The sequence below is a fragment of the Amblyomma maculatum genome, chromosome 8 (genome assembly GCF_055883805.1).
Source record: "Amblyomma maculatum isolate TAMU_Amacu chromosome 8, ASM5588380v1, whole genome shotgun sequence".
In the NCBI taxonomy this organism is placed as follows: Eukaryota; Metazoa; Arthropoda; class Arachnida; order Ixodida; family Ixodidae; genus Amblyomma; species Amblyomma maculatum.
In genome coordinates, this window is record NC_139351.1 from 63799079 (window position 1) to 63812190 (window position 13112).

A 13112-nucleotide genomic window follows, 5' to 3' on the forward strand; every position below is an offset into this window, starting at 1 on the left:
CTCTCACTGTATTCGCTACCGCGACAGAGAAGGCAGCGAACTCAGCGGTGAAGATGGAAGCGCACTGCGGAAGTCGTATTTCTCCCATCTTCCTTGTACCACTGCGCTTCCGACATAATTATCTGTTTTTGAGCCATCGGAATAAACGTCTATGAAGGTGCAGTATTTTTCTTTGAGTTCATATAATTATTCAATGATATGTTGTCTTGAAGTTTGTGTTTTACAGAATCGTGTGAACATGAGGTCGCAGACTGTTTGTGTTTCCATTTTTCCATACAGGTAATGGGTTATGTCTTTTGGCACTTCCAGACAGGCAATCCAGGATGTTCAGATCGTGACATATTTGTTCAAATCGTAAGAGAAGTGGGCTGGTAGCGCGAGGTCTGTCGGTGAAAACTTATGGAGGTAAGATATGTTAGACTATCTTCCTGGTTCCTGACACTGACAGTAAAAATCACATGCGGGCTCCCCATCTGATTCTGGGAAGACAAATTTTGTGGTGCAAAAGAGATTAGATCGAAAAAACTTGGTCTAGCCGCGATCATTCAGCTATTCAATTTTTACGTAAAAAATATTTGTGTGACTGCAAATTTGTACTCGTAAATCAGCCGTCTTCGGCAGAGTATTTTAGGCCCTGCTTGTCAGCTCTGAAGTTGGCACGTTCAAGCGCTTTCCGAGTGACTGGCTGCAGAAAACACCACTTTCCCACTTCTCACATAAACCAACGCTAAATGAGCATAAAAACAGATCCTCAGGTGTGTGTGTGTGTGTGTGTGTGTGTGTGTGTGTGTGTGTGTGTGTGTGTGTGTGTGTGTGTGTGTGTGTGTGTGTGTGTGTGTGTGTGTGTGTGTGTGTGTGTGTGTGTGTGTGTGTGTGTGTGTGTGTGTGTGTGTGTGTGTGTGTGTGTGTGTGTGTGTGTGTGTGTGTGTGTGTGTGTGTGTGTGTGTGTGTGTGTGTGTGTGTGTGTGTGTGTGTGTGTGTGTGTGTGTGTGTGTGTGTGTGTGTGTGTGTGTGTGTGTGTGTGTGTGTGTGTGTGTGTGTGTGTGTGTGTGTGTGTGTGTGTGTGTGTGTGTGTGTGTGTGTGTGTGTGTGTGTGTGTGTGTGTGTGTGTGTGTGTGTGTGTGTGTGTGTGTGTGTGTGTGTGTGTGTGTGTGTGTGTGTGTGTGTGTGTGTGTGTGTGTGTGTGTGTGTGTGTGTGTGTGTGTGTGTGTGTGTGTGTGTGTGTGTGTGTGTGTGTGTGTGTGTGTGTGTGTGTGTGTGTGTGTGTGTGTGTGTGTGTGTGTGTGTGTGTGTGCGTGCGTGTGTGTGTGTGTGTGTGTGTGTGTGTGTGTGTGTGTGTGTGTGTTCTGGATTGTCGCCACCACCGATCAAGAACCCTGTTCAACTGTTATTCGTTTTGTGCAGCCACTCGTATTGGGTAAGCTAATCCGTGAGGTTGGCCTCGCGCGGGTAATTCATACTAAGGTCAACAGGTATAACGGTATATCGATATAACAGCTCGAAAGCGCAAGGGGAGATGGTGCTTATGATTGTCATAAACTTCAACACAAAATTTATTCTGTACGTACATAAATACAAAAACGCACATTACCCATACACCAATAGCACTATACAAAAGACTATAAGACACTTATACCAATTAAGCTCAAATACATGATTCCTTGAAAAGCGGAAAAATATTAGAATGAGGAGGGGGTTCTAATAAAGTAAAGCAAGTATCTCAATCCTGCTCCCCCGTACAACCTAGAAGCGCGGGTGCCAGCGCCGCAGAAACCGCGTCTCGCCGTTCGTTTCTAACTGCCCAGACAGATACTTCCAGATGACGAGGCGCAGCCTTTGCAATACTGGGTACATTCGCGGGCGGGAGTGCGGTGCGCCTCAGCGAGGCACCTGCGACGCCATAACACAAACAGGACCACAGTGAACACAAGGGGTTCGAAAGAGTTGCGCCGACGTCTGACACCGGGGTTCACGCTGACGTTAAACATCCTATATGCGAGCCGCCACATTGTTCTCGACTCTACACATTCGAAAAAAACATGCGCGAGGCTCTCAGGAGCACCACAGTTGGCACACTGTGAAGAACATATGATAATTTGATACGAGACGAAGAAAACCACGTTCGGAAAGGAAGAAGAGGAAAACGCGGATGTTGGCTCGAGGAGCGCGAGGCACGAGCAGGGGAGAACAGGCGAGCAGCGGAGCCGATCGGCTGTCCAAGGAGCTCGGAGCGGTGCGTTTTCTGCCAGGCCTGACCCGGGGATCCAGACCTGGGGCCTGCCGGCCGTATCCTGTCCTGTTCTCCTGTCGTCCACGAAACTCGGAACGGTGGTCGGGCCCGGGAGTGCCACAGCGCCAGCTCTTCACTGGCACGAGCTTTCGGCGCCGTGCTGAGCCCAGGCACGTCGGGGAGGCCTGACGCATCGGCCGCGGAAAGGCAACCCGAGGCCTCTTGCCTCTACTGGGCCCCTTCCGGTGGCCTAGCCTTCCACGGGGCTTGCCGAGGCCCTACTGCACCGACCCTTCAAAACTCTGACTACCCGGAGCGTCTGCACCGGCTTCTCCATCCAACAACTTGGTGACTTTTTGACGATTTGTGTTTTGCCATCGTCCCACTTGCTCGTTCTACTTTCGTCCCGTCCATGTCTGTACATAAAAGTATTCGTTGTTAGCAAGGTCAGTCTGGTCGTCTATTTAGATTGCTGTTTCTGAATAAGCCACAGAATAAGGTGGCCAGAAGATTCAAAGAAAAGAACCTCACACACACTGGTCATTGGGTACAAAACCCCATCTGGCAAGGCGCTGTCTCGTGGGGAGGACGCCCCAGCGCCTAAGCTAGTCAAAATCTCGCACTACATTTGGCAGCCGACAAGCTGCCGACGCTCGCCATTTGGGGACAGTGGTCTCTCGTTGCTCGTCAGCTGAAAGCCTCTCAACGGCGACTACTTCGCTAAGGCGTATGGCTGGTAGTCGCCGATATTAATATCTGACACGCCAGCATTGAGATTCTAGAGAAATCCCAAGTAGCACACATTACGTGGCCCACCTGGGGCGCGTATGGGCAAGTTGGGCTTGGGCAACCACAAAAGCACCCATGAGGGCCCCCTTTAGGGATCAAGCGGGCAAGCCCAAATCGGGCTTGCCCCTGGTTTTTACATCTGGGCAACATATAGGCGTGGAAAGAGCTAACTGAGTACATATTCCCACATCTGGCCCCCAAGAGTCCCGCTTGAGAAATTTTAGGGTCGATGCAAATAAAATTTGGGATTTGTGTAGGAAAAGCCTGGGCTATTCTAATTTGGGCTGCCCACTCAAAATCTGAATAGGGCCCGCATGGGCCGCAGCGGAGCTAAATACGGGTATGCCCGCGCATTGCCTACATGGGACCCTTGAGGGGTACTTGAGGGAAGGTCAGACGAAAATGTGGAATTCATGCAGAAAATTCCTGGGCTCCCCCAAATGGGGCTGCCCATCAAAAACCTAGATAATTTCCGCATGGCCGTTAGCGGGGCAGGTAAGTACTCCTTCCCGCTTCTGCCCGCATCGGTTTCTTGCGGGGCAATTTCGGGCAGATGCGATGCAAATGTGGGCCTAAAGCAAATAGAATACGGGCTAGTCCGATTGGGGCTGCCCGTGCAAACGCCGAATAGGTCCTACATGGTTTGCGGCCGGGCTGAAAAGCGAGCACACCCCCACACTGCCCACACGGGTATTTCTTGAGGTACTTGCGGGAAAATGCAACATATATTCGTAGTCCATGCGGTAAAAATAAGATCAGCCCAATTGGGGCGGCCCATGAAAGGTCGGAATGGGCCCCAAATTGGCCGTAGGCGGGCTTACCGCTCTGAAACGTCTCCACCCTATTTTTAAGGCACCATATTATTTATGTAAATCATGTTATACCGGCCACTAATTGCCTCTTCTGGAGGTTTTACATAACTGTCCTAAGCATATCTATGCCATGATTAAAGACTATCTATTTTAACTCTAAAAACTACGGTAATTATGCAGTATCGACAGAAAATATGCAATAGTAAGTGTTCCGCTTTATGTGTATGTACTGAACGACCTCCAAATGTTTCCTGCGGCATTACTATTCTACACGCACTACCGAAATAATTATTCAGATCGACATGTTGGGTGTGATGTGGGCCACCCTACATTATTGTAGTTTGGAAATAAATTTATCTCATGTTACTGAGTGTCGCATACAAGGAAAAACATAGTGCTTAATGTTTCACACTTGATAATTGGAACTTGGGCAGCCCCAAAAATGTCACATTCAACCCATGAGGGCAGCACGTGGGTCAGCCCAAAGCGGACTGGCTTTCGCAAATTCTGCGCCTGTACATTTAGGTATTGGAGGGATTAATCGACTTAAAAATTAAAACCTTGATCAATGGGATGGCACTGCCTGCACAAACGTGGGACACATTAATAATTCTGGTGCACTGCCCACGTTCGGCTACCTGGGCTGAATGCGGGCAGCCCTATTTGGGCTGCCCACACGGATACAGATTGGGCCCGATCACGGCCGAATTGGGCAGCCCACGCGGGGCCCCTCTGGATACGTGTTGCAAATCCCGCTTGGGGCCCGTATGGGCTGCCCTCACGGGTGCAACGCGGGCCCCCACGTCATAGCCCACTTTGTGCTTCTTGGGATGTATTACATAGTGGTACAAACAGGGGGCAGGGTACCGCCCCTCTTAAAGCATAAGAATACAGTGCGGCAACTTTGTTGCCCGGTGGTTGCATACAGTTCAAGAAACACACGAAAATTAATGTTCGTGCTCGTGAAACGCGAGGGAAGTGCACGGGTAGTCCGCGCACAACACTCGGACTTTCAGTCTCGGTCTTTCCCGCCCAGAAAAAGGCATCACAAAGTGTGGCGAACCGACGTGTGAAATACCGCGGCGGACATGCCACGCGAGCGACGAAAAAGTGACTCGCATACAGATAATTTAATTATAAACGCGCACTCCGATAGTGACAAGCAAAAGCGTGCTGCTACTGGCTAGCGTGCCTCTGCGGTACCTCTTAAATGGGACCAAGATTCACGTACCACTTCTGCGTAGGAAAGGAAATACACGCCTAATACTTTGACTAATGTTACTCACTCAACTTCGCCTCGCAGGTCTGACGCAAAAGCGCCGAAGTGCAGAGCTTTGATTTTGCCCCTGTTAAGCAGGGCATCTGACAGCTCGTTGTAGGACTCGAAATCTCATTAAAACGCAATGTAGCTGTCCCCATTCCGCAAGAACAGGCATACGTCGTCAGCGTATGCCGGCACCTTTATCTGACCTTGTCCCGGCAAGGGGAGTCCGCGCACTGATGTACTCTCCGCTGCGCGGCAAAGGAGCGGGTCTATACATAAAACAAACAAAAGTGGCGAGAGTGGACAACCCTGCCGAATGCCGTGCTCAGTGGAAAAAGGGTCGCTTAGCATGCCGTTGAAAAGTAAACGGGCTTTAAGGTTTTAATACAGTAGCTCCAAATGACCTACAAACTCCTGTGGAAAGCCAAAAGCCTCAACAACTCCAAAAAGGAAGCGGTGTTCAACGAGATCAAAGGCGAAAGGAAAATTTTTTATTACATCCGAAGGTGGCATGCCAGGTCCAGGGGTACAAAACAAATCCGTCAACGCCATGGCACGGGGTTAATACAACCATGTGAAAACAGGACACATTGCTGGATTACAACAGGACCACATTCTCCAAATGAAAATTGACTGTAAGCATGAATGTTTTCAAGAAATGACAAAGAAAATAGCAAATGATCACGTTGCACCTACCCAAAAGTTACGAAAGACAACAATAGATACCTAACCATACATGTTACGCAGCTGCTAGTGTTGGTGTGAACTGGCCGTTCTGTTGCGATCACAGAGCTTCAAACAGTTAAAGCACTTTGCTTTTAGACGCTATGGGAGAAGGAAAACAAATGTTGAACGGTTCACGCTTTAGCGTGCCAGAATGATTAAAGCTTCTGCGTGTCAGACCCGGCCATACGAAACCACAAGTAAATGTTCAATTTCTGTATATGTACAAGCGCAAAGCGAGTATAACTGACTTCATTCACATAAAAAAATGCATATGGTGCGAAATACACTGTATTTACATTCTAAAACCAGCAGCAGGTTTCGCCTGCGCATCTATGCTACTTGCATCAAACCAGGATACAACAAAAAAAAATGCAACATAGATTTTGCCACCTGAAACAAAATCCTCAAGAGCCATCTCATTGCCCTCGTGGGGCATGTATTGGACAGAAAAGAGGTTACATTTCTCACAATGGCCCAAGGCTGAATGAGGGGTGGCGGCAGGGGAGGGTGCCTAATGTCGAACCATTGCCATCCGCCGCCTGCCCCCTCTTACAAAGAAATACCTTGTGTGTCAGCGCCGCAAAAACCGCGTCTCTCCGTCTGCATCTAACTGGCTGGACAAGTAGGTCCAAAGCAGGAGGGGCAGGTTCTGCAACGCCGGGTACATTGCCCTCATGGGCTGTCTTCGTGCTTCGGCGAGGCAGCGCCGTTTTCACAAAACAAACATTGCACACAAAAAATACAATCGTTTGAAGAAGCTTCGCGGTTACCGAACTCCAGGTCCGGCGCGAACACACAGTGATCTATACACCAAGCGCCAAATTGTTGGCGCTACCACATATTCAAAGAACACATGACGCGCAGTCTATGTAGCCTCACAGTTGGCGCACTGGTTATTGGGCACGAGTCCCCATGACTCCAGTCGCTCTCTTGTTGGAAGGACGCCCCAGTGCCTTCACCACTCGAAGTCTGTAACGCTCGGGGGTACTCTGCATAACTTCAGTGCCCTCCACCTCCTCGCCCTCGTGCGCTGCTGGTCATCTGGGCAGAGTTGCGGACAGGCGAACAACTCGAGAGGCGGGGGTATCGCAAAGTGGAGAATCAGGGAAGTCTGTATCTAGCAACGAGTTCAGGCGCGCAGCGGCTCTGTAAAAGTCCAGAGGCCTGAGCACCCTGGGTAGGATTCATCATGCACGAGTGTTGCCACACGGTTGGCAATTAGGGTGCTGGCTACTGTCGCCCCACACGGCAGCCCCAGTCTCCCTCGCGAGGTAGGCATGTGACTATGTGGCGCGCGACGAGCGCGTTGCCACCATCCCAAATATAAGCGCCGATGATGGTTGCTGAGCAGCCTGCTACTTGGCGGGCATGACTGTGGTGCGGGCAACGTAATAGGCAAAGCCGCACGCGCGAGTCTTAACCAAGTTCACTTCGGCCTCCATGGAGAGGTCAAACTGTGCGGCGGTGATCAATGAGCTGGTTGTCCTAGAGATGGCCTCATCTCACACTCGTGGGTACACTCCCCCCTCCTCAAAGAGGATACCTAGAACTTGAACGCCCTGTGCAAAAGGGAGGCGTATGGGGAGTGGATCGCTCTGCATAATGCTGCTCTAGCTATCGGCGTCGCGAAGGAACAATGATATGTCGTCGGCATACGCCGAAACAACGATCGCTTCCTTCCCGGTCATGGGAAACCCACGAATATTGGAGGTACCTGAAACTCCGCGGAGCAGAGGGTCTAAGGCCAGCACGGAAAGTGCTGGAGACAACCGGCACCCCTGGCGTACTCTGCGTGTCATTGGAAATGAGGCGGAAAATGAACCGTTTATAATGATATTGGCGCTCAGCTCTTTTATAAAGACGCCACTCGGCTAATAAAGCCTGAAGGCAAGCTAAAACACTGTAGCACTGACCACAGATATCGATGCTCTACTCTGTCGAAGGCCTTTGCTTGATCGAGTGACACGAACACACCAGTAAACCCCTTGGCCCGTGCAGACGCGAAAATATCGCGCGTGAGCATCAGCGCTCTGAAGATGCAGCGTCCTGGTACCGCGCATGCCTGGAAGGGGATAAGGAGGTCCGTTAACAAAGGCTTCAAGCGGTCGACGAAGAGCGAAGCGACGAACTTGTAGTCTATGTTTAGGAGTGGTATTGACCGCCAAGCCTCAGGGCACGACTATCCTGCCCTCCATAAACTACAGTTGAATCCCGCTATAACGAAATTCACGGTGCACGAAAAAAAATTCGTTCTCGCGGAACTTCGTTATCGCAAAAATTTGACGTGAAACGCAGAAAGAATTGCCCAAGCAGCAGCAAAGGCGTTTAATGCCAAAAATCTGTAAGCTTGGTTTGCTTACGCTTCACGGCGAGCAACGCCGTCACGCGATTTTCGCACTCGGTCAGCAAACCCATTGCAACATCGTCGTCTCGGACAGCAACGAAATTCCTGATGACATCAAAAGCGTCCATCACCTGTACGGCGGTTGCCGCAGCCGGCGCTTCCTGTACGTCGTCGTCTTCTTCATCGGAAGAGTCCTTATCATTCCGGGCAGCTTTTATGATCTGCTCATCACTCACATCTTCGTGAACAACAACACAAGCGTCAGCGCCGATGTATTCGTCGAGCTCGAGATTAGGCGGCACGGTTCCTATTTCTCCCAGCGTTTTCCAGGCGGCCGCGATCCCCGGAGCCGGTGACGCCTCTTCGTCGTCGTCTGTAACGCCTGGTGTTAGGCCAGCAGAGTGTACGGGTCGACCTTCGGCAAATCCGGCATGCCTGAAACAGTTCACAATTACTGAGCGCCCCAGTGTGCTCCAGGCAGCAGACATAATCTGCAGTGCCACGTACAAGTCCACCTTCGTGTCTCGGCCGGTTTCAGTGTTAAAAAGCAGCCGCTGAATTAACCTCCCGCGGTAAGCGCGCTTCAGGCTAAGAATCACGCCCTGATCGAGAGGCTGTAAGACAGACGTGCAATTGGGAGGGAAAAACCTCAGCTCCGTGTTAGTGAGCTTGACTTCGTCGGAGTGATGCGCTGAACAATTGTCCAAAAGCAAGCAAACTTTACGGCCCTGCCGCTTCATGTCGCGGTCGAATGCCATCATCCACTCGGTGAAAATAGCGCGGGTCATCATGACTTGTTGTTCGCCTTGTACTGCACAGGTAGGCTACGAGTTCCCTTAAAACAGCGCGGCTTGGCACTTTTGCCTATGACTAACGGCGGACGCTTGTCCGAGCCATCCATGTTTGTGCAAAGCAGCACTGTGATGCGTTTTTTGCTGTGTTTGCCGCCGTGACAGCGCTGCTCCTTGAAGTCGAGCGTCCTAGCCGGCAACATCTCGTAGAATAGCCCGGTCTCGTCGGCGTTGTAAATGTCTGCAGGCGCGAAGTTGCTTAAAATTCCGGCCATGTTACTCGCCTTCCAAGCAGCTGCTCCGTCCACGTCTGCTGACATTGACTCGCCGCACAACACTTTTCCAACGATGTTATGGCGGGCCTTGAAACGGTTTAGCCAGCCAATGCTGGCTTTAAAATCATCAATGCCAAGTAGGCATGCATAGTTCAAGGCTTTCTGCTGGACGATGCTTCCGGACAGGGGGACGTTGCTGGCTCGTGCTTCCACAAACCACGCATGCACTGCTTTGTCCAACTCTTCATGGAGGGGCCGCGTCACCTTTTTGTGCTTCGAGGATGTGCCTGAAGCAAGTGCCATTCTCACGCTGACCTTATTGCCTAGAATCGTTGACAGCGAACTTGCAGGAATTCCGAAGTCTTCAGCAATTGCCGCTTTCTTCCTTCCGCTTTCTGCTTGGGCTATTATTTGAGCTTTTTGCTCAAGGGAAAGAGTTTTGCGTTTTTTCACTTGCGTTGCCATCGTGTCCTGCGGATGAAAACTCGTCGTTGTCGAAGAGAAAGGCAGCGAGTGAACAACGCGACCACGACACAAAGCCAAAATGGCGGAACTGCAATCACGTGATTTCATGCTTAATGTGGCTTTGGATTTGACTTGGACTTCTCGCCAATAAAACTAGTTTCGGTATCGATTTTGAACGCGAAAATTTCGTTGAAGCGGAAACGCTCTGCAAAAATGGTTGGTTGTGCAGAGAAATTTCGACCATTAATTCTTATAGGATACTCGCGGGGAATAAAAAATTATTCGTTGTCGCGGAAATTTCGTTGTGGCGGTATTCGTTGTGGCGGGATTCAACTAGTGTGGTTTGACTCCTTCTTCAAAGAAGGCATTCACAGTTTGCATGATGGAGTCGCCAAGGACATCAAAAAAGGTGTAAAATAATGTAATTCGGTAATCTCTTGTACTTTTTGCTAATGGCTCTCAAAGGCTTCGCGCTGTCTTTCAGTGACAGCCTTAGCTTCCTCCGTATCTGCTCTTATCACTACCGAGGTTAGACTGGAGATATATTAAACGCTCTAATTTAGGCGGTTGTGGTGTACCATGCGCAATGCTGCAGCCGTCAATAGAGGCCATGCTGCTCATTCAAGGGGGGGGGGGGGAGATGATGAAGTCCCATCAATTCCGAACTCTATGTGTTTTTGTTATTTTTCACCAAATAACGTATGGCACATACCCAGACAAGAGGATCGACCAAGAATTGGGCAGCACAGAAAGTTTTTGAGGTATGTATACTTACATGTCTAAAAAGAAAATGATTGGAGGGCTAGAAGAAAAGCAACGAAAATGTGAAACAAAAAATAAAGAGCACTGCAAAATCTGCATTGGAGTAATGCGAAAGCACGGATGCTGCTGTTGGTTGCTTCAGGTTGCTTCTAGTTGTTTAATTAACTTCTTGCTTGCCCATTTTAGTCTTTGGTACTTTCAAATTGTGCGCTAATCTCTTCTTATGACGTTTCTTCGGCTGCACTTCCGGTTGCGTGACGTCACATCCTCTACCTCACATTAATTCCCTCCTTGTTTACCCATTTTAGTCTTTGGTACTTTCAAATTGCGCGCCAATTCCTTCCTATGCCCTTTTTTCGCCTCTACTTCCGGTTGCGTGACGTCACATCCACAAAGGCACACCTCTCTCTTTTTACGCTTTCACTCCCACCTTCCTCCCTTCCCTTATGCGCGGTTTAGGTGTCCACAGAGCAAGTGTGGCAGATACTGCGCCTTGTCTTTCATGTGCACCAGTTATTGTAATGATTGCCTAATTACCTTATTGGCCTAATTATTTTGTCTGCACCAACATTACATCACCCTCTATCGATTGATACTACTCATTAATCTCTACCACTTCTCAATTACAACTGCTGCGGACACGAGTTTGCGGACATGGTCTGCAGACACGGCCTGCAGACACGGTCTGCGGACAGAAATCTGTGAACATAGCGAAGTAATGCTTTCGCATTAATAAAATCAGGCTACTAATCCACCTGGTTCAGGCGCAGAAACCCTGTGCATGGCCTTTAACACACCATAAACTTCCTCCTTGGTTGCTCGCGCGCATAACGACGAGGCTAGCTCATCAGGCGGATGCGGGAGAGAGCCACAGAGCCCGACCACAGCGTCATCAAAGTCGGCCTATTCGCGCGTATCCTTCGATGTAAACCTTTCAGCAAAATAACTGCGGAAACCTTCCTCACCATCGCCGTTCGGCAATGTACAAAGAGAATTTATTGGGTACATACATACATACATAGAAAAGCACTGAAGAGAAGTTTATTACAACTCATACACATATATACTCATATACTCGTATACATGCTCATACACACACTATATACTATACACTCTGTTCAACACTATATCAAACAATGATATACAAGATGCAGGTCCCTCCTGCACAACAACCATTAATGCCAAGCTAGAATGCACACAACATGCACGCGTTAAGACTTCAACATCCCCCCACCCAAAAAAAAAGAAAAAAAAAGACGGGGGTGAAGGGAAATGGGGATGTTCAGAAGAAACACCACACGACACTTTATAAGACTCAATAAAGCAGTGCCGGCATGGCAAGACCATCCGCAAGAACAACAAAGAAACGTGTATGCCAGCGCTCCAGGAACCGTGCCTCCCCATCTCTTTCCAGACGCTCGGACGGGTACTTCCAGAGGAGGAGACGGAGATTTCGAAGCGCTCAATAGATTGCGCGTGCCGGTTACCTGCGTGCTTCCGCCAGGCAACGGTGACGCCATAAAATAAACATGACACAACACACAACCAGGTTCGCAAACACTCCCCGCGGGCGACGAACCCCTGGCCCGTACTGTACAGAAAACATATTTCTCACGAGGCGCCATATGACTCGCGCCACTGAGCAGTCCAGCACCATATGATAAATTGTTTCTGTCGCGCCGCAGTTGGGACAGCCGTCGTTAGGCACGACGCCCCATGAAGCTATGGCGCTGACGCTTGGGCAGCCCAGCGCCACCGCCACTCAAAGTCTCTGACCTCGGGGGGCAGGCGGCTGACTGCCCCAAGGCCTCCATCTATTATTTGAGGTGCTCCGCTAATCGTCCGGGCTGAGTCGCAAGCTGGCGACCATCTCACTAACTACCGTCGGTGGAACAGCATCGATGTTCACCTCGGGTAAGTCGGCGTTTAGGGTCTGTCAATGCTCTTAACTGGGGTAGTTGGTGAACGAATTCAGGCATGGTGCTAGCGCACAGGCAGGACACTCACGGCGGGTAGGCGGTAGAAAAAAATGTATAAATGTGTCTTTTCCGGAATAAATTCAGTTGTAAGTCTAGCATTTGTCCTGTCCGCCTACCCGTCGTGTGTGTCCTCCTTGTGCGCTAGCACCATGCCTGAAGTTTAGAGTCTGCCTGACACTTGCTGCAGCGCGATAGAACGGGTGTGGCCTTTCAGCCTGCGGGCACAGGGATGAGCACAGCCAGTCGAGTTTTCACAGCGGATGTCGATCCGCTGTGAAAACTCGACTGGCAGTGCTCATCAGGTAGAGTAAGAGCGATCGCTCCGGGTACAAATCACTATCTAGCAGTGTCGCAACTAACTTAGCCATGAGGACTCCAGCCACTGTGTTGATGCAAGGCAGCCCGAACCCTCCTCCGCTAGTCGGTGGCGCGCGACGAGAGCCGTCCCACCATCCCACACGAACGCGCCTATCAAAGACGCAAGAAGGCCAGCCGTACGGCGCGGCAAGACGGCCACTCGCGCCACATAAAATGTGAATGCGCACAGCCGAGGTTTTACTAACGTGACCCTGGAGTTGAGCGACCGCTCTAAGCGCGCAGCGCCAGCGAGCATTCGGATCGTGCGTGAAACTGCTTCGTCTTATGTGGGAGCCGATACTCCTCTTGGTTCAAATA